The 25,318-nt window shown below is 47.8% G+C and overlaps 1 protein-coding gene across 10 annotated transcripts in view; it reads right to left on the reverse strand.

Annotated features, from left to right (window-relative positions):
* Window positions 1-1,514: 1,514 nt before the first annotated feature.
* LOC126527811 (uncharacterized) overlaps window positions 1,515-25,318 on the reverse strand; it is a 91,892-nt gene continuing 68,088 nt past the window's right edge. For 8 of the 10 annotated variants that reach the window (XR_008611855.1, XM_072284214.1, XM_072284216.1 and 5 more), the window contains one exon: window positions 21,659-21,749. The gene's annotated coding sequence lies outside the window, so the exon portion shown is untranslated. Of the gene's footprint in view, window positions 1,532-11,113; window positions 11,232-21,658; window positions 21,750-25,318 lie in introns of those variants that run through there. The other 2 variants (XR_011890024.1, XR_011890023.1) reach the window with 1 other exon arrangement.

Here is a 25,318-nt window from a genome sequence, read left to right on the forward strand (position 1 = left end):
TTTGTGTTAGGATTGTCATTTATTATCCTAAATAAATGATGAATAAATGCGTTGACATACTAGGATTTGCTGATTTAACAGTGAACCGCAAGAAAAACAGAAGGAAAGCGCCAAGTGTTTTCAATGCTGGCTTAAAAAAAGTTTACGAAGTTCAAGAAAAAGTACACATATTTGTACATACAGCAAATGCATGTCTGAAGGAAGAGAGGCACAAGATATCTATTCGAAAGCAGTTCAAAATGTGGTTATAGATGCGAGCCTCTTCCAACAAATCGGTAATATTTGTATTATTTGGAAACAAACAAGCAACAGAACGAACGCAGAAATCGTAATAAACGTCAGTGGATGTTAGGACATGTAAAAAGGAATGCGGCTTTATGAGCCTATAGCGCTTACTAATATGCTATATGACATACTGTTCCACAGTATTGACTATAGTATGCCAATGTCAAGGCCGCAACACTACTATCCGGACTGCGTGCTCGAGCTAGTACTTAGGTCCCCTGAGGTCTCGTGTGCACGTGAAGTGAGCGAATACTGTCCGTGCAAGCAGTGCCAATATAAACTACTTCGTTTTAAGAATGGTTGTCGCAAACGACATCTGAGAGGAAGCCAAGTGCAGCTGTTCACGAAAGTAGACTACGAACAGAGAGAACGTAACTCTGCCAGCCTGCAAGCGTTGCGCACGCATGAACACGTCAGTTCTGTAACTCCTGCGCCAAATACCAATGTGTAAGTGTCGCGGCAATGAGCCATTGTATAAAAAAACGTTGAGGCTGTTTCGATGGACCTCGTTGGAAACTACAAGCGGCAAAGCATTGTTTAAACGCATAAAAAGTTGTGAAACTGCTAGTTTCTGTGTTCAATGGCTAACACATCATACATATCAAAAGCTGCTGCCAATGTACGTAATGCGGCATACGCAGCGATCATGTGATCATCTCATAGGTCAAGCTGCATTTGGCACGACGCAAGTATGGTGGCGATGGCTGCCTAACGGCTAAGACATCGGGCTGCTGTGCTGGAGCACTCGGGTACTATCCGGCCATTTGACATACTTTGCCAAATATGTGCTTTTCGAGAACACAGCGGTGGCTCAGTTATCAAAGACGCAGCATAGCAGCCGCAGTTGGGAAAGTCTCAGGTATGGGCCAAGTGTCAATTGCACAAAAGGCAACGACAGCTGCAAATTATTTCCTCAGTGCTACAGCCTATTAACTAAAAATCTCTCCAAGATAATTCAATTGGGTGCGGATGCAGAAGATGTCCAGGAACGGCAATGCAGTCACATTTCAACAAGACGCCTAATTTTGCCCTCGACATCAGCAAGGTATACCTGGCAAGTTTTAACCCCAAAGGAAGTCATGCGATTGCATAGGTTTTGTTACGGGGCAGTACATTTGCAGACGCAGTAAGCAAGGCGTGACTGAGCTAACCATGCTGTCAGAATGAAAAATTATTGTTCGCGGTGCTATCGGGAGACAAGGGCTCAAGCAAAACGCTTTAGGACTTACCAGTTGTTTTTTTCATGCTGAAAAAAAGAGAGAGAGAAGACAAGAAACGTTAGCACCACCTTGCAAAATATAATAACGAACTGTTGCTACGTCGGTGACACTGCCCTCATTCCAATTTTTCCCAGCGATGGCAATATGCTTCCACGTTGAAAACGAGCGAAAAGCTGAAATTCCAAAATATTTTGATGGGACGGCGAAATCGTGCAAATAGGATGCCCTATCTTTAAACAACATGCCGACAAATTGTCGAACCCATCATTGCAAAGTATGGTCTTTTCTCTTCTTCTGCTTATCTGTTACACGGCCCACTTCGAACGTTTGAGAGCAGCTTGTCAAGCTGGCTATATATTTAATTTCGACAGCAGGTTGCTTTCCGTGTATATCCTTCTCCATGGCCCCAGGCCAAACAACGTTATTGAAGCCTGAAGTTACAAGCAGCGTCATTGAAGAACACAAATGCACTCATTTTAGTACGTTTCGGCAGCTGTTGGAAGACATAAAAGCTCAATTAAAAGGAAGTTTTATCTGATAACCAATTTGACTTGCATTTTCGAATACATATTAACACTCGATTCCACAGTTAGTAAAACAGCTTCCTGCGCAGGAGATCGTTTCAGGAGATCAATGTTAAAATCGCCCCCAAGAATTAAATTCAACTTGCTGCTTCTGTAGCTGAATAAGAGCTCTAGAAATTCAATAAAGGTATTTATGTCGGCATTAGGGGGTCGGTACGCTACGGAATAAATATAATTGAGTGATAACAAAATTAAACATTCAACCTCGTTGCACATAAACGAATACCGAATGCAGCTGTCATTTGACAGCTGCATTCGGGCCTGTAGCAAAGCTTCATTTTGCTCTTTGAGCACTTCGACTGACGCTCGCAAAAGTCATAAGGAAGTCGCTGCGGAACAGTTCCCAATTTCTCAGGTTAGATTCCGAATTATCAGACAACGTCCTGTCGGTGCCTTCTAAGCTTGGCTTCGCAGATGCAGAGGCTGAAGGAAGCGACGCTTTCGTGTGTCTCCATCAAAAACCTCCCGTTTCTCAGTTTATGATCTGTGAAAGGCAGGTGGTCCTTTCAGGTGGTTGCATGAGCACAGTGAGACGCGGGGGGCTGTCATCGCGGATTATGACGTAGCCTTGTTTTCTCTGGTCTGCTGAGTACGGTGCTTCTCGGACTAATTTTATGACCCTTATGATTTACGGGGACATCTAGAACGTAAACACTGGACCATCTTCACCTGGCGTTACGTTGTGGTGACGGTGAAGAACCAGAAGCGAAAATCGTGAGCAACGCATACCAAATGTCTATTGGGTGAACTTGTGCTCAGCAAAGTAAAAAGACTCAAGACTAAGGAAATCTAAGAGTACAGCCGTCGACTGTGGCAATCTGATCTCTGGGTCAAATGCGTGGGCTATTTTCAAATGGATCGTTAGGTTTCCGTGTATTTGCTGGTTATCGCATCTACTATGGAATGTACAACTCTACTGGCGCCATGCATAGCCTGTTTGCATAAGGTTTGGTGACAAAATATACAACAGCGATAAGTCTCACATTTCTCAGCGGGTGATAGGCAATCACGATTACAATATGTAACGACGCGAACCAAAGTGAAGAAAGGACAAGGACAGGACAGACAGTCACTCAGAGCGAGCTAATTCTAAGAAAAAAATTTTCACTTATATAGGAGAGGTTTCAGGGTGCGCCAATACCTATGTGCAGCGCAATAATGGAACCGCGATTACATTGTTAAAGAAGCATTTCTATTTAAACAGACAATAATACAACCGACGTGTTGTGCTGCGCAGAGTAAGAGGGTGCGCTTTTTTGATCATCACTATCATGCTATATTTATGTCCACTATAAGACAAAGGCCTCTCACATTACCCAGGTCGCGCGCTAGCTGATTCAAACTTGCGCCACCAGGTTTCCTAATTTCATCATCCTAATTTCATCATCTTCGACTTCATTTCCTCTTCCTTAGCATCAATTCTGTAACGCTACTGCTCTACCGGTGGTCTCCCATGCGGATTACACGGCCTGGCAAGATTCATTTCTTTCTCTTATTGTGAACTACAATTGGTGTTTCCGCGTTTTTTATCTGATATACACCGATCGTTTCCCGTTTCTTAACCTTACGCCTAGCATTCTTCGTTTCATCGCTCATTGCGCAACGTAAGTTGTTCGTGAACTTTACTAGCCTTGAAGTCCCAACCCCTTAAGTTATCACTGGTAGAATGCCCTTAGTGTACAGTTCTTTTTCCAACGACAGTGGTAAGCTCACAGCCATTTTTATTTTAATCTCAACTTCCCTTTCGTGATCAGGGTGCTTGTGAATAATTGGTCTAGGTAAGCTTACTCCTACACAGTATCTAAAGGCTGACTGGCGATTGTGAAATCTTATTCCCTTGATAACTTCGCGCGTAATAAAGTTCCGCGCTACTCTTACACATTCTCGGTTAAGGCTCAAAATAATTCGTTGCAATTCATCGTCAATGTTGCTCAACCGCACAATGTCATCTGGGAACCGAAGCGTGTGGAGATTCACACCGTTCCTGATCATCCTTGCTAAGCCTTCCCAGTCTCCTACCTTGAATACTTCTAAGCATGCAGTGAATTGAGTGAGCATTGGACAAATTGTCTCCTTTCCTGATTCCTTCATTGATAGGTTTTTTTTCTCCACTTGTGGAGAAACAAGGTAGATGTAGAATTTAGACATTTCTCAATATACTCAGGTATGTCTTGTGTACTGCTTGATTACGCAATGATTGAATAACTACTGGTTTCTCTAATGAATGTACTACCCTTTAATTTTCTATAATATTCAGATAGGGGTTTCGTTGTACTGCGCACATTTTTCGCTTTCATGATTGATGACGTGAACGTGATCCACTCTAGAATATACCTTGGTGAAGCAAGCCTGTTCTCTTGGTTGAGCGGAAGTGCTACCCTTATGCTCTTGTAAATTATCCTGGCGAGTGTTTTATACAATACTGAAAGCAAGCTGACGCGCTTAAATTTTTTTTAATTCTTTAACATGTCGGGTTTTATAGGAATTCGTAATATTCATTCGTTTGTATAATGTTACCATTGAAATTGCTAGGCATTGACTGTAAAGGGGTGCAAGATTTTCAAGCATATCTCCTCCATATTTCAAGAAACAGATTATTTTATTTCCTGCCACTTTCTTCCAAGACATGCCTTGAAATTCCCTTCTAACTTAACTAGCTTTAGCAGGAGCACCTGTATCTTATTAGCCACTAAGACTAATGAAGCTTGCGTGTCAGCTCTGCGTGCTGTACAGGTCAGCATTGAAATATGCTGCTCTAACAGCATGATTCAAATTACTTATGACATTACTTTGCATATCTTTCACTGCATACACTTTGCTTTTTTAATATGGCCACGCATTTCAGTATCGGAAAAACACGTGTTAGGCCGTATGTGGCTTGAGCGGTTGGCACGGTGTACGAAATACTGCTGACTAGTGGTTGGCCAGACAGACCGCCGAGTGAATGACTGGGAGAGGAAACACGAGTTTCCTTTTAAAACTAAGGCAAGTCGACGTTTGAATATGCACCATGACTCCCGCTGGTGTTAAATCCTACTAACATCCATGTACTCGTCAGGCGCAAAGATGCCTTGGCACGATAATTAAGTAATGGTTCCTTACTACTTCAGTAATTCACTTGCCTGCTCTGTGCAGCTCTTACCATCAATTCATTGATTCTACATTTGAATAGTCATGCTCGTTTCGCAACGCAATCCCCGTAGTCAGTGAGCGCATTTGTCCACCTTGGCACCTTTCCTATACAAGTGAAGCTGCCATCAGATTATCGTAGCTGCCAATGATGCGCGTTATAACCCTGTTCTTTATGTTGGTTGACGTCGTAGCGCTTGGTACCAACAAGCCTAGCAAAAGTAGCGATAAAACCCACATCACCAATTATCGATTACTAACTTTTACATATTGTGCTTAATTCAAGACATTGGCCAATAAGGAAATGATTTACGACTGCAATACTAGTTGTGAAGCTACACGTAGGGAGCAAACATTGTTTATTGACTTACTGCGTGACGACTTCCATAATTGTTCCGTTCAGTTTACTTAAAATATGGTCGTTGCCGAAGTATAGATCGGATAATTCGGACCCACACATTGATTTCACATCCGCAAGCCACTTGATACAGCTCGCATATTACGAGAATATTAACTAAAAATGGTTTTATTCCGATAAATTAGAACACGGGTTTCTGAGTTTGCTCTGATCTACACCGCTCGCTTCCTGTTTCTTAACGTTACGCCTAGCATATTTCGTTACATTGTTCTTTGCGCGACCCTTAAGTTAATCACGAGCTCCTTTACTAGCCTTCAAGTCCCTTCCCCGTAATTTATCACTGGTTATCACAATAAATAAAGTGGAAGAGCTAACACATCTTCGCAGCACGATTATCTATTTCCTTGAAAACGCGTTAACAACCATCTCATTTCTAAACTAAACTAGCTAGACATATTTTGTTTTAACACAACTAAGTTACCAATGATCAGTAATACTTATAAAATTCGACAAGGAATCTCATGCATTCTCGCAGTGGTGCATGCGCGTTCAATAACGTAATTTAGGATTTGTTTCTCTATTCCAAACATCCAGTTAACCACGATAACTCATCGTAAGTACGAGGTTATGCGTTTTTTTTTTGTCCATATTACTGAGCTTGTTTGATCAAATCCCAGCGAAATCACTCTTCTCTAGGTTATGACTCTCAGCAATATTTTATAAAAATGACAGCTTTTACAAAGTGCAAAGTACAAGTGCAAATAAAGATTTCTAGTAGCGTTTTTTTTGGATTAGCTCTGGAAGAATCGTAGAGAAACGTATACTTGCGGAACAATCGAATTTTGTTTGGATTCTTCGTTTACTGCTCTACCAAGTTAAGTGTCGAAACCAACACGTATTGTTATTTGGGAAGTTGCGTAACGATGCCTGGCCATCAGTCCCGTAGAAGCGCGTAGAGCGCAGGATCCTGCGGTTCTAGACGTACTGCGCCCACCGCGGAAGGTTAGAAAAACACCCACATAAGCACAGCAGAGGCCCCAGGTCAGGTGGCTACGTCAGGTGGTTCGACTGTTGAAGCTTCATTCAAAACGCACGGATTCGTCCTTCATGTCCAGTGGCTCTTTCTCTACTTCCTTTTTAAATAAGGATTTTGATCCATATTTTCACAAACAACAGCTAAATTTGTTAATTTTTGCTTTTCCTTCCTGTTTGGCTGTTGCTTGGCTCTTTCCCTTCGTAGATCGTACAATTAGGGTAAAAACCAGGCGATTTAACGGATGACAGACATATTGCTTATGCGTTTAAGGGCTATGCAGGGCTTGATGATGTACGCTGTTTGGCATTATTTTAATTTGCACCTAATCTAACCCATATCCCGCGTATATGGTTCCGAGTATCTGCCAGCGTCTCGGCGAGCCGCCACTCGAGAAAATAATTAAGCATAAGCAAAAGTTAAATGCAAGTGGCGTTATCACCGGCCGCAACTCGTTGCGCGAGCATACAGACCAGCTGACTACGAACCGAATCTCTTTCCTCGTCCCTGGATCAGTCTAAACAGAGAAGATTGCACTACCACAGCAACATGACACGCGTGACCGTTGAATAGATGGTGACAACTGAACACAACTCTAGTTAATCGCGCAGGCACCGAATCAGTAAACAAAAACGTGGCTTTCACACTGAAGTAGTGAAAAAGGCGGTAAAAATGTTGACCGCCGAATAGCTGTCAAGTCTCGAAGTTGATGTGGTAGCACTTTAGGAATGTGTGTGAGGAATGGTGGCGTGGGTGGGGAGGGGGGCTGGGCCCCCTTGTGAACGTGCCGGTCTCGAACATTTAATATGATCAAATTGCAGGAGTGGTAGAGTAATAACTCTGACAAAGCGGCGATCTGACTCGGTGAAATTTGTGCAGTTCGTGCAGCAGACTGGACACCGGTGGTTAAGTAAGATCGCGCAAAACAAGCTCTTGAGTCTTTCTCGGAAACACTAGCTACGCGCGTTTCAAGCTAACCTTTACACTACTAGGACGAAGTGGTTTCGTTCACGCAGGAATCCATGAATTAGAAACTCACTTTTAATGTACAATATTAAAAACAATAACGTTCATACGAAACTAAAATTGCGCTGTAGGAAATGTTCTTTTGTTCTTGGTGATTAAGGTGCGCTAAGCGCAATTAATACCAGAATATGATCAACAACAACAAAGAACAAGAGCAACAATCTTAATCCACCTCCCACGTTCTGTTCACGTTTGTGACTACGTCATTCAAGGTTCGAACAATAACCTACTAATGCTTGGTTATCTTAGATACCGGACCAAAATTTCATGGACACGCCCGATCACTAATGTAAAAGATTACAGTTGAAATCCACATTATCATCAAGGCAAGAACTTATTTTGTGTCTGACAACGTACGGTCTTTGTATTTTCCTTATATATTCATAGCCATGTTTTGTCTTAGACGAAGTATCAGGGCCAACAGCAGGACGTTACCGATAGATAGAAAAAAAATCTGTTATGCCAGCCAAAACCACGATCTGTTTATGAGCAATGCCGTAGTGAGGGACTCCGAATTAATTTTGGCCACCTGGGGTTCTGAAACGCCCGGGCACCAAACAAACGCCACGCCGATATGCGTCCGCCACGGCCTGGATTCGATGCTGCGACCTCGTGCTTAGGAGCACGACGCGAAAGCCACTAAGCAACCACGGCGACTAGACAGACGAAGCGCTGTCAACCAATATTTCATTGCGCACACAGCAACATTTACTGAAGCTTGAATAGGCAGACGGGAGATGAGTATATGCCGAAGTAGGAATGGGCCCATCCGCCAACTAAATATTTCTTTGTTTTTTCTTTAAACGTAGACGATTTCAGGAAAATAGCCATGACGTAGAATACAAAAAAGACCGCAAACAAATGTTTGCCATCCTCCAAGTTCAACATACACGAATTCCTAGATGAGGAGAGATGTCGCAGGCAAACTCACCCATGTAACCTTTTTGGATCATGCAAAATGCCTCGTATATCACGTGCACACTGGTAACCATAGCCCCAGCTCACTTAGGTGAGACTTCATTCAATCAAAATGAAGAGCACAAGCTCGAAGCGAGCACTGACTTGACACGCACCATTCCTATACTATATGCAACGATGCCGGTTCGCGGACCACGAGAGTAATTTAACTGTCACTCCATCTGTGTGTAGCGTCGCACTTGCTGCGTCGCAAATGGGACAGCCACTCCAGCAAATTTCTAGTTATGGGCTTCGCATAGCACGATAGTATGTTGCATTGATTACATTTTGCACGACAACCACCAATGAAGCTATGCCCGGATTGGTGGCTGCCAACACACGTTTTCACTAAATTAACATTAAATTAAATTGAAAAGAGGCCTTTACCAGCTGACAGATACCCAGTGAGACACTCCGGCATCAAAGCGGTCCATAAAGAGAAGCACATATCCAGTGCGCAAAGTCAGCGTCAAAGAGTTCCATTAAACGGACCCTGACCCCGGCACATTCAAATATCTGTTATAAGCTGGAAGTTGCAACGAGCTCTCTAGGCAGCGTTCTGCCGCAAGAAATTTTCAGGTTGGCTCATTAATAGCCGAGACAGAAATATTTCAGTGCCGGGAACCGATGATTTCAGGAGGCGAGAGCCATTGCCAAGAGACACTCTTTCCACTTGCACCTTCTCGCCTTCGCCAGTAAAATTCCTTCCCTGCGTTCTCCCACACCGGAGCTCGAGGATCGCGTAACGCATACATCACGGGCCCCGCCTTCATTTTTTTTCCTTTACTTTTTTTTTTTCCTGCGCGGCTCACTTCCTCTGACGACGTCGCGCGCGAGCTGTTCTGATTGTCTCGTTTAGCACAGGGCACAATCTTGCACGCTGTGCACGAGGACAGCTGGGGGGGTATTCTGCAGGAGTCCACCTAGTGGACTGTCCATTTCCGCCGCTGTTGATTGGAGGCAGCTGTGCGAGCGAGGAAGAAAGGAGCAGCCCCAATCAATCAGCAGCGGCCAAATTGGACAGTCCACTAGGTGGACTCCCAGAGAATACCTCCTCAGAGTCGCTGTATAAGTCAGTGTTTTGAAGCATAGCTGTGAGTCGGCCTAAGCATAACTGGACTGCCTGCGAGACGGCGGTCCCTGTTTGTTGGCACAAAAACGTTTTAAGATAAGTCAGTGTTGCCCGAATACTCAGGCATACGCAAGCGATTCATAGAGCATGATCAACCGCGGGAACACGGTAGAAAACGATATACTTTTGTTGTCTGTTCGTGGTTATGTTGCGTTTAGTTTTACACTGACGATATTAAGTGAAGGACAGGTCGTGGACATACGTTGCGCTTCGCATGTCCACGCCCTGTCCTTCACTTAATACCGTCAGTGTAGAACTAAGCGCAATATAACCACGAACGTTCACCAACTAGCCCCCTTCATTGCTTTTGTTGTCTGGGCACGCGACCGCGCGACGAAGCAGACAAAAGGGAAGTACATCTTCCTTGCTGAGGTGTGAAGTAAAACACGCAGACATTTCATTTGTGTGTTTTGTTATTGCTCTAAGCTTTAGTTCGTCTATTCTCGAAGTCACATGTCACCCCGAGCGACGTCAAAGCACGGATACGTGTACGTAGGCGCGGTAGCAGGCGTACGTCAACCTCCGGCTTGGAACGCGGCGGCCGTGAGGAGAAGGGAAGACGGCGTTCCGTTTGAAATATCAGAGCTTTACGCGGCGCGTAGCAACGTAGTACTTAGCAAACACGATCGTTAGCGCGCATTGTGTGCCCGGCGTTTGTCAGCTAAATATGGCCAGACCTGGTGAGGGGCCCCTTAGGAGCACTACATACCCTATCCCGTAATATATAACGACCGCTAGAGAAAGGAAAGAGGTTCTTGAAGAACACCTTGCAACATACTCAGTGGCTCAAATTGCTCCGATGGTTCGTTTCGAACCCTGTTCGGTCAACACAATAGCCCGATTTTCTAACATATACTTCACAGTGACCCAGGTTGGCGGGAAAGCGGTTCGATACAAACAGATATATAGATACAGAGCCCCGGAAAGCGCGTGAAATACCTTAGGAATGGAAACGCATTATAATCTTGCCGTCTGATCATCGCGACATTCACCAACAAAGGACACTACTTTCCTACATAACATTTCCATCATCTCAGACATTCTACATTCGAGACACTACGCAAATCATTTCAATGTAGCTAATATTTGAAATGAACCCATTGCAGTCAAGCCGTCGTAAGCGTGCAGTTCAAAGCAAATTCCGTCGTAATGCTACTTGTGGCTTTCTCTTGTTAAAAGGGTGCAATAAACTTCTTCATACAGCAGCTATATATATATATATATATATATATATATATATATATATATATATATATATATATATATATATATATATATATATATATATATATATATATGAGTGCATTGCGTTCTTTTAACAAGAGAAAGCCACAAGTCATATAATGTGTGTGTGTGTGTGTGTGTAGTCAGAAAATCAACACGACTTACGTCTTGGTAGTCGTTGTCTTGGTCAGGGTACGTCGGATCTTGGTCAGGGTCAGGGTCAGGGTCAGGGTCTTGGTACGGGTAACGTCTTGGTAAGGTCTCTGGGCACTTCCTTGGTGGCCTACGCAAAAGGTACGGGAGCAGCTGAACATCAACGTCCAGTGCTCATGTGCGATTGATATCACGAAATAAAAATTCGGCAATATGGCGACAAAATGCATCGTGGCTAATTCTATACGAGTGGTGCCTACTGCAACGACGCTTCTCTTCCGCGCTACCCTGCGAACACTGGGCGCGACCTAGCACCGCAAACCAGAATCCTGCGTCTGGTCTCCGAAGGACATGGCGAGCCACTGCGTGCGAAGATTTGCAAAATGTGTGTGTCTGCTGAAACACACTATACTAGTAGTGATGCTAAAACAAAATGTAAGGAGCGCATGCAACGAGTTAGGTCCTAAAATGTGAATTTTGTTTGTAGTTGCTGCACGATATTTTCGGTGCCAATAGGTTTGCAGAAAGCAGTGACAATAAATGTGTGGGGAGCACGCTGACACATACTTGTCGAAGCTGGGCTTATTAGGTGTACGAACGTTGTATCAACACTTACATTTAAAATCGCAGGTGTTTTCGCGGCACACAATTGCCGAGTGGAAATCTTTTCGGAAACCTACGACCTTGTTTCGTAATCTTTCATTTATATTTCCATCAGCTGAAAGTGACGCCAATAACAAGTTTCCGGCATTAACAGCGACGCCATGACGTTACTGAAAAAGCGCAGAAAAAAAGTCAAAGGGGAACTGATCATAAGAAACTATTAAAGGAAAAAATCAGAAATCCACCCAAACGCAGGCAGCTGATAAGTGCTACAAAGGAAGCGCGTACAGGTTCCTCGAAAGAAAAGCCTAGCTGTTGAAGAAAAATGTGTCCTGGTCCGGGAAGTGAACCGGAGGCCACCGCCTTACCTGGGCAGCCGCTCTACCCTCTGAGGTAACCAGGCGGCTAGCAGATGGTAGGGCAAAGTCAACTCGAAGCTAAGGCAAGAGTGACGTACTAGTTCAGCGGTCACTTCTAAGGTGGAGAAAAGTAATTAATAAAGGGAAAATGAGATATCCACCCAAACGCAGCTAACTGCTACAAAAGATGCTCATACGGGTTCCTCGAAAGAAACGACTGCTTCGATCAAACGCCTAGCAATGGAAGAAAAATTCGTCATGTTCCCGGACTCAAACCCGGGACCACCGCCCTTCAGGGGCAGCCGCTCTACCATGCGAGCTAACCAGGCTGCAAGCAGGTGGTAGGGTGAAATCAAATTTATGAACAACTCGAAGCGAAGGCAAGAGTGACGTAATATTTTTTCGGAATCCCGCAAGGTGGAGAGAAGTATAGGGAAGTGGAACATCCACCCAATTGTTGCTAAGTGCTAAAAAGGAAGGCCATACGGGTTCCACGAAGAAAAGTCTCGCAGTTGAAGAAACATTCGTTGTAGTCTGAACTCGAACCCGGAACCACCGCGTTTCCGGAGCAGCCGCTCTATCATCAGAGGTAACCAGGCGGCTAGCAGATGGTAGGGCAAAGTCGAATTTATCAACTCGAAGCAAAGGCAAGAGTGACTTAATATTTCTGTGGAAACCCGCAAGGTGGACAGAAGTCATTAATAAATGACATCCACCCAAATGTAGGCAAGTGCTAAAAAAAAAGCACACTCCTATTTCCTAATTTTTAGAAAACATGGCCCCTAATCCCGATAGTCCATGCCATGCCAGTCGGAAGCGTAAGCGCCGAGCCTTAAGGTATCTTCGACTGGTTGCCTTCATCCTACGAGTCGGCCAGATTCCGTGCTAATGGAACGCACAGGCCGACAACAAGTACGGAAGCCGAACGTGTAATTCGCTCAGGGAGGATGCAATTGCACATGCGAAACCACATTAACAAAACAACCATCCGATTCTACCTATAATATTATAACCATAGCTTACAGCACTGCCTAATGACGAACGCGAGACGCTAGACGGCAAAGGTTACGGTCAGCCGTTGCCAACAGTGGTGACGCTGTGTTCCGTAGACGTGGCGAAATCTCGACTACTTCTCCGACGCCAGGAGGTGTATGCTGCTAGTGTACACGTAGTAGACACGTCTATTTCGTCTATAGCTAGAGTTCTGAATGGCTGGACTGGTGAACACGCCTGAAGGAGACAGGCGCCCCGAGCCAATAATGACTCCAGCCAAGCAGCACTTCAGCATCAGACGACGAAATGGGCATGCCTACTAGGTGGACACTTACAGAACACACCCCCCAGGGCTCGAAGTGCCCGAGAGCGCTCGACGCCTGAGAACGAAAAGCTGAACGCAACGCGATCGCGCTCCGAAACGACCTGCCAAAGATGCCATAAATGAGTGCAAAGGCGAACAATGAAAGCTAGCCTATCGGAACGCTTGCCCGGCGCCTCTCCTTTCCGACACCGTAAGGCAGTGTCGGCAGGCTGTTAGGCCTGCTACAAGGCGCCAGGGATCGAGATTCCTATAAATTAGTGCAAAGGAGAGAAAATGAAAGCTAGCCTATCGGAACGCTTGCCCGGCGCCTCTCCTTTCCGACACCATAAGGCAGTGTCGGCAGGCTGTTAGGCCTGCTAGAAGGCGCCAGGGATCGAGATTCCTATAAATTAGTGCAAAGGAGAAAAATGAAAGCTAGCCTATCGGAACGCTTCCCCGGCGCCTCCGCTTTCCGACATTGTAAGGCATTGTCGGCAGGCTGTTAGGCCTGCTAGAAGGCGCCAGGGATCGAGATTCCCATAAATTATTGAAAAGGAGAAAAATGAAAGCTAGCCTATCGGAACGCTTCCCCGGCGCCTCCCCTTTCCGACATTGTAAGGCATTGTCGGCAGGCTGTTAGGCCTGCTAGAAGGCGCCAGGGATCGAGATTACCATAAATTAGTGCAAAGGAGAAAAAATGAAAGCTAGCCTATCGGAACGCTTGCCCGGCGCCTCTCCTTTCCGACACCGTAAGGCAGTGTCGGCAGGCTTTTAGGCCTGCTACAAGGCGCCAGGGATGGAGATTCCTATAAATTAGTGCAAAGGAGAAAAAATGAAAGCTAGCCTATCGGAACGCTTCCCCGGTGCCTCCCCTTTCCGACATTGTAAGGCATTGTCGGCAGGCTGTTAGGCCTGCTAGAAGGCGCCAGGGATCGAGATTACCATAAATTAGTGCAAAGGAGAAAAATGAAAGCTAGCCTATCGGAACGCTTGCCCGGCGCCTCTCCTTTCCGACACCGTAAGGCAGTGTCGGCAGGCTTTTAGGCCTGCTAGAAGGCGCCAGGGATCGAGATTACCATAAATTAGTGCAAAGTAGAAAAATTGGAGGCAGCTGTGCGAGCGAGGAAGAAAGGAGCAGCCCCAGTCAATCAGCAGCGGCCAAAATGGACAGTCCACTAGGTGGACTCCCAGAGAATACCTCCTCAGAGTCGCTGTATAAGTCAGTGTTTTGAAGCATAACTGTGAGTCGGCCTAAGCATAACTGGACTGCCTGCGAGGCGGCGGTCCCTGTCAGTGTTGCCCGAATACTCAGGCATACGCAAGCGGTTCATAGAGCATGATCGACGGCTGGAACACGGTAGAAAACGATATACTTTTGTTGTCTGTTCGTGGTTATATTGCGTTTAGTTTTACACTGACGATATTAAGTGAAGGACAGGTCGTGGACATACGTTGCGCTTCGCATGTCCATGCCCTGTCCTTCACTTAATACCGTCAGTGTAGAACTAAGCGCAATATAACCATGAACGTTCACCAACTAGCCCCCTTCATTGCTTTTGTTGTCTGGGCACGCGACCGCGCGACGAAGCAGACGAAAGGGAAGTACATCTTCCTTGCTGAGGTGTGAAGTAAAACAAAAACACGCAGACATTTCATTTGTGTGTTTTGTTATTGCTCTAAGCTTTAGTTCGTCTACTCTCGAAGTGACCTGTCATCCCGAGCGACGTCAAAGCACAGATACGTGTGTGTAGGCGCGGTAGCACGCGTACGTCAACCTCCGGCTTGGAACGCGGCGGCCGTGAGGAGAAGGGAAGACTGCGTTCCGTTTGAAATATCAGAGCTTTACGCGGCGCGTAGCAACGTAGTACTTAGCAAACACGATCGTTAGCGCGCATTGTGTGCCCGGCGTTTGTCAGCTAAATATGGCCAGACCTGGTGAGGGGCCCTTTAAGGAGCACTACATACCCTATCCCGTAATATATAACGGCCGCTAGAGAAAGGAAAGAGGTTCTTGAAGAGCACCTTGCAACATACTCAGTGGCTCAAATTGCTCCGATGGTTCGTTTCGAACCCTGTTCGGTCAACACAATAGCCCGATTTTCTAACATATACTTCACTGTGACCCAGGTTGGCGGGAAAGCGGTTCGATACAAACAGATATATAGATACAGAGCCCCGGAAAGCGCGTGAAATATCTTAGGAAAGGAAACGCATTATAATCTTGCCGTCTGGTCATCGCGACATTCACCAACAAAGGACACTACTTTCCTACGTAACATTTCGATCATCTCAGACATTCTACATTCGAGACACTACGCAAATCATTTCAATGTAGCTAATATTTGAAATGAACCCATTGCAGTCAAGCCGTCGTAAGCGTGCAGTTCAAAGCAAATTCCATCGTAATGCTACTTGCGGCTTTCTCTTGTTAAAAGGGTGCAATGCACTTCTTCATACAGCAACTAATATATATATATACATATATATATTGAAAGGGGGTTTATTGCAGCTCGTATGCGGGATCGCAAGTGGCTCTTGATCGCGAGTCCTAGCTGTTCGCATCAGCAGCCCGAGCTCGGGTCTCGCGCCGCAGCGGTGGCAGTCCGCACAGCGCCACATGCATGTTACCCACTACAATTGCCCCCGCGGTGAAGAGGAGCCATCCTGGCGACCTAAGGTGATGACACGATAAGGGGGTCGTGGTACGGCTTCAGGCGGCTCATGTGAACCGTCTCGCGGCCACGGCGGCGTTTGTCCGAAGATGGCGTCACCGGTTCGACCACATAATTCACCGGCGATGTGCACGCGACGATCCGGTACGGACCCTGGTATTTCGGAGCGAGCTTTGGGCTAAGGCCTGGAGATTGGAAGGGCAGCTGAAGCCAGACGTGAGAGTCCACGGCGAAGGACTGTGTGGGCTGCCCGTTGTCGTGGCGATCTTTGTGGATTCCTTGGGTATCCGACGTGAACGAGCGAGCCAGTTGGCGGCACTCTTCAGCATGGCGAGCAACTTCGGAAAGAGGGGTGAATTCAGAGGCATCCGGATGATATGGTAGCATGGTGTCGAGGGTAGTGGATGGTTCACGTCCATAAAGAAGGAAAAATGGGGAGAAGCCTGTGGTAGCCTGAACGGCGGTGTTATACGCGTACGTCACAAAAGGGAGGACATCGTCCCAATTGGAATGATCAGACGCAACATACATGGTGAGCATGTCACCAAGAGTGCGGTTGAACCGTTCCGTTAGACCGTTAGTCTGTGGGTGATACGCCGTAGTGGTGCGGTGAATAGTGCGGCAAGCGGCGAGTAGCTCATTAATAACTTCGGACAAGAAGACACGGCCTCGATCGCTGAGCAGTTCTCGCGGTGCGCCATGCCGTAAGATGAAATGCCGTAACATGAATGCGGCGACGTCGCGAGCAGCAGCCGAAGCAAGTGCAGCAGTTTCGGCATATCTTGTGAGGTGGTCTACTGCGACAATTATCCAACGATTTCCTTTAGCAGTGGATGGAAGAGGCCCATAAAGGTCAATGCCAATCCGATCAAAAGGACGTGCAGGACACGGTAAAGGTTGCAGAGGGCCTGTCGTATGAGGAGATGTCTTGCGTCGCTGACAGGCTACACATGACCGAATGTATTTGCGGACATAAGAATACATGCCGCGCCAGTAGTAGCGCTGGCGGAGCCGCTCGTAGGTTTTCAGGACGCCAGCATGAGCTTGTTGTGGGTCGGCGTGGAAATACGTGCATATGTCGGAGCGCAAATGGCGAGGGATGACTAGCAGCCATTTGCGACCGTCCGGCTGATAGTTTCGGCGGTACAAGATGGCGTCCCGTAGCACGAAATGGGTGGCTTGGCGACGAAGGGCTCGAGGGCATGTAGCCGTCGAAGAACTGTGAAGAATGTCAACGAGAGACACAATCCAGTAACAGCAAGCGTAGCAACCGGACACTCTATGGGTGAGGGTGGCGTTTCGTCGGATCGCATGGGCGATCGGGAGAGTGCATCGGCATCAGAATGTTGGCGCCCGGATCGATAGATGACGCGAATGTCAAATTCTTGGAGCCGAAGAGCCCAACGTCCAAGACGGCCCGACGGGTCTTTCAGTGACGCAAGCCAGCAGAGCGCGTGGTGGTCTGTCACAACATCGAACGGATGGCCATACAAGTAAGGGCGAAATTTGTTTAACGCCCAAACTATAGCCAAGCATTCTTTCTCTGTGACAGAATAATTGGTTTCTGCCTTCGTGAGGGCACGACTCGCATACGCAACCACATATTCCGGAAAGCCAGGCTTGCGTTGCGCAAGGACGGCTCCAAGACCAACGCCACTGGCGTCCGTATGAACTTCGGTCGGTGCAGTCGGGTCATAGTGGCGTAGAACAGGCGGTGAGGCAAGCAGACGACGCAAAGTGGTGAAGGCTTGGTCACATGCCGGAGTCCAATGGCGAAGGTCACCGGGGCCAGCCAGGAGCTTCGTCAGGGGAGCGATGATGCAGGCAAAATTGCGCACAAAGCGTCGAAAATAAGAGCAAAGGCCGATAAAACTTCGGAGCTCTTTCAGTGTAGTCGGCCGCGGAAATTCGGCGACAGCGCGAAGTTTGTCAGGGTCGGGAAGGACGCCGTCTTTGGAAACGACATGGCCAAGTATGGTCAGCTGGCGGGCGCCGAAGCGGCACTTTTTCAAGTTAAGTTGAAGGCCGGCGGTGGCAAGGCAAATAAGGACTTCGCGTAGACGAGAGAGGTGAGTGGTGAAATCAGGGGAGAAAACTACCACGTCGTCTAAATAACACAGGCACGTCTTCCATTTGAGGCCTCGCAGAATATTGTCCATCATTCTTTCGAATGTCGCGGGCGCATTGCAGAGGCCGAATCGCATTACTGTAAACTCATACAGGCCATCAGGCGTAATGAAAGCTGTTTTCGAGCGGTCGGATTCATCCACTGGCACTTGCCAATAGCCCGATCGCAAGTCCAAAGAAGAAAAGAATTCAGCACCATGTAGACAATCCATGGCGTCATCTATGCGCGGTAGAGGATAGACATCTTTTCGTGTAATCTTGTTGAGGCGTCGATAGTCCACACAGAAACGAATCGAGCCATCTTTTTTCTTAATGAGTACTACGGGCGATGGCCAAGGGCTGCAGGATGGCTTGATAACACCACGGTCAAGCATGTCTTCAACTTGCTCGGCGATGACACGACGCTCGGTGGATGACACGCGGTACGGACGCTGGCGTAATGGTGCGTGATGTCCCGTATCAATGTGGTGAGAGACGGTACTTGTGCGGCCTAATGATGCTTGGTTGCAATCAAAAGAGGCGTGAAAATCATTTAAAAGAGTAATTAGTCGCTCACGTTGTGTCGGCTCGAGGTCATACGCAATGGAGCGACAAAAAACATACGGTGGTACTCGGTTAGATGGCACATGGGGTGTCAGTGCTGCTACGTTGGCAGTATCTACGTCGTCGGCCATAGGAAAATGCACAATAGCGTCAATGTCGACAGACTCGACGGTACCAATAGTCTCGCCACAGTGCAAAGCCAAAGTGTATGAATTTGGGTTTGAAATCAGTATTTCTGCAGCACCATGGTGAACCGTGAGGAGGGCGAAAGGCAACAATATAGGTTGGGGGCGAATGAAGACTGCAGCGGGTGTAAACATGACCGTCGCTTCGGCAAGCGATGCACATGAAAGAGGGACAAATACAGCACTGTGAGGAGGAAGGTCAGTATCCGAAGCTACACAGATCCTGCTAAGATCCTGAACTTGAAAGTCGTGACATGGCAAATCGCCCAGAACGGAGAACTGAACCTCAGCACGTGCACAGTCAATGACGGCATGATGGCGCGACAGAAAATCCCAACCGAGAATGACATCGTGGGAGCAACAAGTTAGCACAAAGAAATCAATGGAATACAATATGTCTCGAATCAGCACCCTGGCAGTGCACATAGCGACTGGCTGAACTTGTTGTGCACTGGCTGTTCTAAGCAATGGAACCGAAGGTTTCATGGTCACTTTCCGCAATGCACGACAAAGCTCACTAATCACGGATACAGCAGCACCTGTATCGACGAGCGCAAGGCATTTGATGCCATCAACGGACACTTCAATAACGTTAGCGGGGGGAAAACGAGGACTTTGATGTTCCGACGATGACGCAGTTCGTGCCTCAGGAACTGAGGAAATCAGTTTTCCGCCTCAGTAGTACTGGCACTGGGTCTACGACGCATGGGTGAGAGTGAGCGCCGACGAGGGGTAGGCGAGCGACGAGTGCCGTAGAGCTGTGACTGCGGTGCCGGTAGGTCATCAGCAGCGTAGACTTCCGGTGGTGGTCGCTGAGGCAGACGGAAAGGTCGGAAGTCGGAGCTGGGTCGTCGCGGGGTGCCCACGAAGGCCGGCAAGCGCCGGCGGCAGAAGCGCACAACATGACCCGGGGTACCGCAGGCATAGCATATTGGGCGGTTGTCAGCAGTGCGCCAAGGATGTGGCCCCCGCTGCTGTGCACTGAAAAAGGGATCCACCGGCTGGCGAGGCGAAGGCGGAGGAGAGAACACCGGCGGGCGAGGCGCTGAAGGCGGAGGAGAGAATCCCTGTAGACGAGGCGCCCGTGCAACGGCTTCAGCATACGTCAGAGGCGCGGCCACGGGAGCCGGCTGACACGGAGGTGGAAGAGCTTCGGTCACTTGCTCTTGAATTATCTGTCGGAGCGCTGGAGCCAAACATTGAGAAGGCTTCTCCGTCGTCGGCAAAATCGAGAGCTGTCGTGCGACCTCCTCGAGCACAAATTCTTTTATTTGCGTCAGCAAAGTTGTGTGGTTGTCGCCAATAATTAATGCGGCTAACGAATCTTCCGTAGGCGGTGGGCGCCGAGCTAAGATGCGTTGTTTCCGTAGCTCGTCAAAACTTTGGCACAAATTGATAACTTCGGCCACGGTACGCGGATCCTTCGCTAACAACATCTGAAAGGCGTCCTCATCAATGCCTTTCATAATGTGTTTTATCTTGTCCTGTTCCGACATTGACGGATTCACGCGCTTACACAGGTCAATAACATCTTCGATGTAACTTGTGAAAGTTTCACCGTGATGTTGCGCACGCCCACGTAGGCGTTGTTCTGCGCGAAGCTTGCGGACAGCGGGGCGCCCGAACACTTCTGCGAAACTTGTTTTGAATGTGCTCCATGTGGCGAAATCGTGTTCGTGGTTTCGGAACCAGAGGTTCGCGACGCCGGTTAAGTAAAACAGCACGTTGTGCAACTTGGTGACGTCGTCCCACTTGTTATGCTGGCCCACCCGTTCATAAGAAGACAACCAATCCTCCACGTCATGATCATCGGTGCCGCTAAAGATGGCAGGATCACGCTGGCGCAACACACCGGAAACTATGACCGCCGGAGGCTGTGGTGCATCTTCCTGGGTGGTTTCGTCAGGCATCGTCGTAGCAGTCGGTAGCGTCCGGCTTCGGAGTTCCAGTTTCCGAGGTCTACCCCGCAGCTCCACCAAATGAAAGGGGGTTTATTGCAGCTCGTATGCGGGATCGCAAGTGGCTCTTGATCGCGAGTCCTAGCTGTTCGCATCAGCAGCCCGAGCTCGGGTCTCGCGCCGCAGCGGTGGCAGTCCGCACAGCGCCACATGCATGTTACCCACTACAATATATATATATATATACGAAGAAGTGCATTGCATTCTTTTAACAAGAGAAAGCCACACGTCATATAATGTGTGTGTGTGTGTGTGTGTGTGTGTGTGTGTGTGTGTGTGTGTGTGTGTGTGTGTGTGTGTGTGTGTGTGTGTGTGTGTGTGTGTGTGTGTGTGTGTGTGTGTGTGTGTGTGTGTGTGTGTGTGTGTGTGTGTGTGTGTGTGTGTGTGTGTGTGTGTGTGTGTGTGTGTGTGTGTGTGTGTGTGTGTGTGTGTGTGTGTGTGTGTGTGTGTGTGTGTGTGTGTGTGTGTGTGTGTGTGTGTGTGTGTGTGTGTGTGTGTGTGTGTGTGTGTGTGTGTGTGTGTGTGTGTGTGTGTGTGTGTGTGTGTGTGTGTGTGTGTGTGTGTGTGTGTGTGTGTGTGTGTGTGTGTGTGTGTGTGTGTGTGTGTGTGTGTGTGTGTGTGTGTGTGTGTGTGTGTGTGTGTGTGTGTGTGTGTGTGTGTGTGTGTGTGTGTGTGTGTGTGTGTGTGTGTGTGTGTGTGTGTGTGTGTGTGTGTGTGTGTGTGTGTGTGTGTGTGTGTGTGTGTGTGTGTGTGTGTGTGTGTGTGTGTGTGTGTGTGTGTGTGTGTGTGTGTGTGTGTGTGTAGTCAGGTAGTGGTGTTGTCTTGGTCAGGGAAAGGTCTTGGTACGGTACGGTCTAGGTAGAGGTAAGGTCTTGGTAAGGTCTCCAGGCACTTCCTTGGTGGCCTACGCAAAAGGTGCGGGAGCAGCTGAACATCAACGTCCAGTGCTCATGTGAGATTGATATCGCGAAATAAAAATTCGGCAATATGGCGACAAAATGCGTCGTGGCTAATTCTGTACGAGTGGTGCCTACTGCAACGACGCTTCTCTTCCGCGCTACCCTGCGAACACTGGGCGCGACCTAGCACCGCAAACCAGAATCCTGCGTCTGGTCTCCGAAGGACACGGCGAGCCAGTGCGTGCGAAGATTTGCAAAATGTGTGTGTCTGCTGAAACACAATATACCAGTAGTGATGCTAAAACAAAACGTAAGGAGCGCATGCAACGAGTTAGGTCCTAAAATATGAATTTTGTTCGTAGTTGCTGCACGATATTTTCGGTACCAATAGGTTTGCAGAAAGCAGTGGCAATAAATGTGTGGGGAGCACGCTGACACCTACTTGTCGAAGCTCGGCTTATTAGGTGTACGAACGTTGTATCAACACTTACATTTAAAATCGCAGGTGTTTTCGCGGCACACAATTGCCGAGTGGAAATCTTTCCGGAAACCTACGACCTTGTTTCGTTATCTTTCATTCATATTTCCATCAGCTGAAAGTGACGCCAATAACAAATTTCCGGCATTAACAGCGGCGCCATGACGTTACTGAAAAAGCGCAGAAAAAAAGTCAAAGGGGAACTAATCATAAGAAAACTATTAAAGGAGAAATCAGAAATCCACCCAAACGCAGGCAGCTGATAAGTGCTACAAAGGAAGCCCATACAGGTTCCTCGAAAGAAAAGCCTAGCTGTTGAAGAAAAATGTGTCCTGGTCCGGGAAGTGAACCGGAGGCCACCGCCTTAGCTGGGCAGCCGCTCTACCCTCTGAGGTAACCAGGCGGCTAGCAGATGGTAGGGCAAAGTCAACTCGAAGCTAAGGCAAGAGTGACGTACTAGTTCAGCGGCCACTTCTAAGGTGGAGAAAAGTAATTAATAAAGGGAAAATGAGATATCCACCCAAACGCAGCTAACTGCTACAAAAGATGCTCATACGGGTTCCTCGAAAGAAACGACTGCTTCGATCAAACGCCTAGCAATGGAAGGAAAATTCGTCATGTTCCCGGACTCAAACCCGGGACCACCGCCCTTCAGGGGCAGCCGCTCTACCAAGCGAGCTAACCAGGCTGCAAGCAGGTGGTAGGGTGAAATCAAATTTATGAACAACTCGAAGCGAAGGCAAGTGTGACGTAATATTTTTTCGGAATCCCGCAAGGTGGAGAGAAGTAAAGGGAAGTGGAACATTCACCCAATTGTTGCTAAGTGCTAAAAAGGAAGGCCACACGGGTTCCACGAAGAAAAGTCTCGCAGTTGAAGAAACATTCGTTCTAGTCTGAACTCGAACCCGGAACCACCGCGTTTCCGGAGCAGCCGCTCTATCATCAGAGGTAACCAGGCGGCTAGCAGATGGTAGGGCAAAGTCGAATTTATCAACTCGAAGCAAAGGCAAGAGTGACTTAATATTTCTGTGGAAACCCGCAAGGTGGACAGAAGTCATTAATAAATGAAAAATGAAACATCCACCCAAATGTAGGTAAGTGCTAAAAAAAAAGCACACTCCTATTTCCTAATTTTTAAAAAACATGGCCCCTAATCCCGATAGTCCATGCCATGCCAGTCGGAAGCGTAAGCGCCGAGCCTTAAGGTATCTTCGACTGGTTGCCTTCATCCTACGAGTCGGCCAGATTCCGTGCTAATGGAACGCACAGGCCGACAACAAGTACGGAAGCCGAACGTGTAATTCGCTCAGGGAGGATGCAATTGCACATGCGAAACCACATTAACAAAACAACCATCCGATTCTACCTATAATATTATAACCATAGCTTACAGCACTGCCTAATGACGAACGCGAGACGCTAGAAGGCAACGGTTACGGTCAGCCGTTGCCAACAGTGGTGACGCTGTGTTCCGAAGACGTGGCGAAATCTCGACTACTTCTCCGACGCCAGGAGGTGTATGCTGCTAGTGTACACGTAGTAGACACGTCTATTTCGTCTATAGCTAGAGTTCTGAATGGCTGGACTGGTGAACACGCCTGAAGGAGACAGGCGCCCCGAGCCAATAATGACTCCAGCCAAGCAGCGCTTCAGCATCAGACGACGAAATGGGCATGCCTACTAGGTGGACACTTACAGAACACACCCCCCAGGGCTCGAAGTGCCCGAGAGCGCTCGACGCCTGAGAACGAAAAGCTGAACGCAACGCGATCGCGCTCCGAAACGACCTGCCAAAGATGCCATAAATGAGTGCAAAGGCGAACAATGAAAGCTAGCCTATCGGAACGCTTGCCCGGCGCCTCTCCTTTCCGACACCGTAAGGCAGTGTCGGCAGGCTGTTAGGCCTGCTACAAGGCGCCAGGGATCGAGATTCCTATAAATTAGTGCAAAGGAGAGAAAATGAAAGCTAGCCTATCGGAACGCTTGCCCGGCGCCTCTCCTTTCCGACACCATAAGGCAGTGTCGGCAGGCTGTTAGGCCTGCTAGAAGGCGCCAGGGATCGAGATTCCTATAAATTAGTGCAAAGGAGAAAAATGAAAGCTAGCCTATCGGAACGCTTCCCCGGCGCCTCCCCTTTCCGACATTGTAAGGCATTGTCGGCAGGCTGTTAGGCCTGCTAGAAGGCGCCAGGGATCGAGATTCCCATAAATTATTGAAAAGGAGAAAAATGAAAGCTAGCCTATCGGAACGCTTCCCCGGCGCCTCCCCTTTCCGACATTGTAAGGCATTGTCGGCAGGCTGTTAGGCCTGCTAGAAGGCGCCAGGGATCGAGATTACCATAAATTAGTGCAAAGGAGAAAAAATGAAAGCTAGCCTATCGGAACGCTTGCCCGGCGCTTCTCCTTTCCGACACCGTAAGGCAGTGTCGGCAGGCTTTTAGGCCTGCTACAAGGCGCCAGGGATGGAGATTCCTATAAATTAGTGCAAAGGAGAAAAAATGAAAGCTAGCCTATCGGAACGCTTCCCCGGTGCCTCCCCTTTCCGACATTGTAAGGCATTGTCGGCAGGCTGTTAGGCCTGCTAGAAGGCGCCAGGGATCGAGATTACCATAAATTAGTGCAAAGGAGAAAAATGAAAGCTAGCCTATCGGAACGCTTGCCCGGCGCCTCTCCTTTCCGACACCGTAAGGCAGTGTCGGCAGGCTTTTAGGCCTGCTAGAAGGCGCCAGGGATCGAGATTACCATAAATTAGTGCAAAGTAGAAAAATTGGAGGCAGCTGTGCGAGCGAGGAAGAAAGGAGCAGCCCCAGTCAATCAGCAGCGGCCAAAATGGACAGTCCACTAGGTGGACTCCCAGAGAATACCTCCTCAGAGTCGCTGTATAAGTCAGTGTTTTGAAGCATAACTGTGAGTCGGCCTAAGCATAACTGGACTGCCTGCGAGGCGGCGGTCCCTGTCAGTGTTGCCCGAATACTCAGGCATACGCAAGCGGTTCATAGAGCATGATCGACGGCTGGAACACGGTAGAAAACGATATACTTTTGTTGTCTGTTCGTGGTTATATTGCGTTTAGTTTTACACTGACGATATTAAGTGA

Source organism: Dermacentor andersoni, chromosome 9 (genome assembly GCF_023375885.2).
Source record: "Dermacentor andersoni chromosome 9, qqDerAnde1_hic_scaffold, whole genome shotgun sequence".
NCBI classification, from domain to species: Eukaryota; Metazoa; Arthropoda; class Arachnida; order Ixodida; family Ixodidae; genus Dermacentor; species Dermacentor andersoni.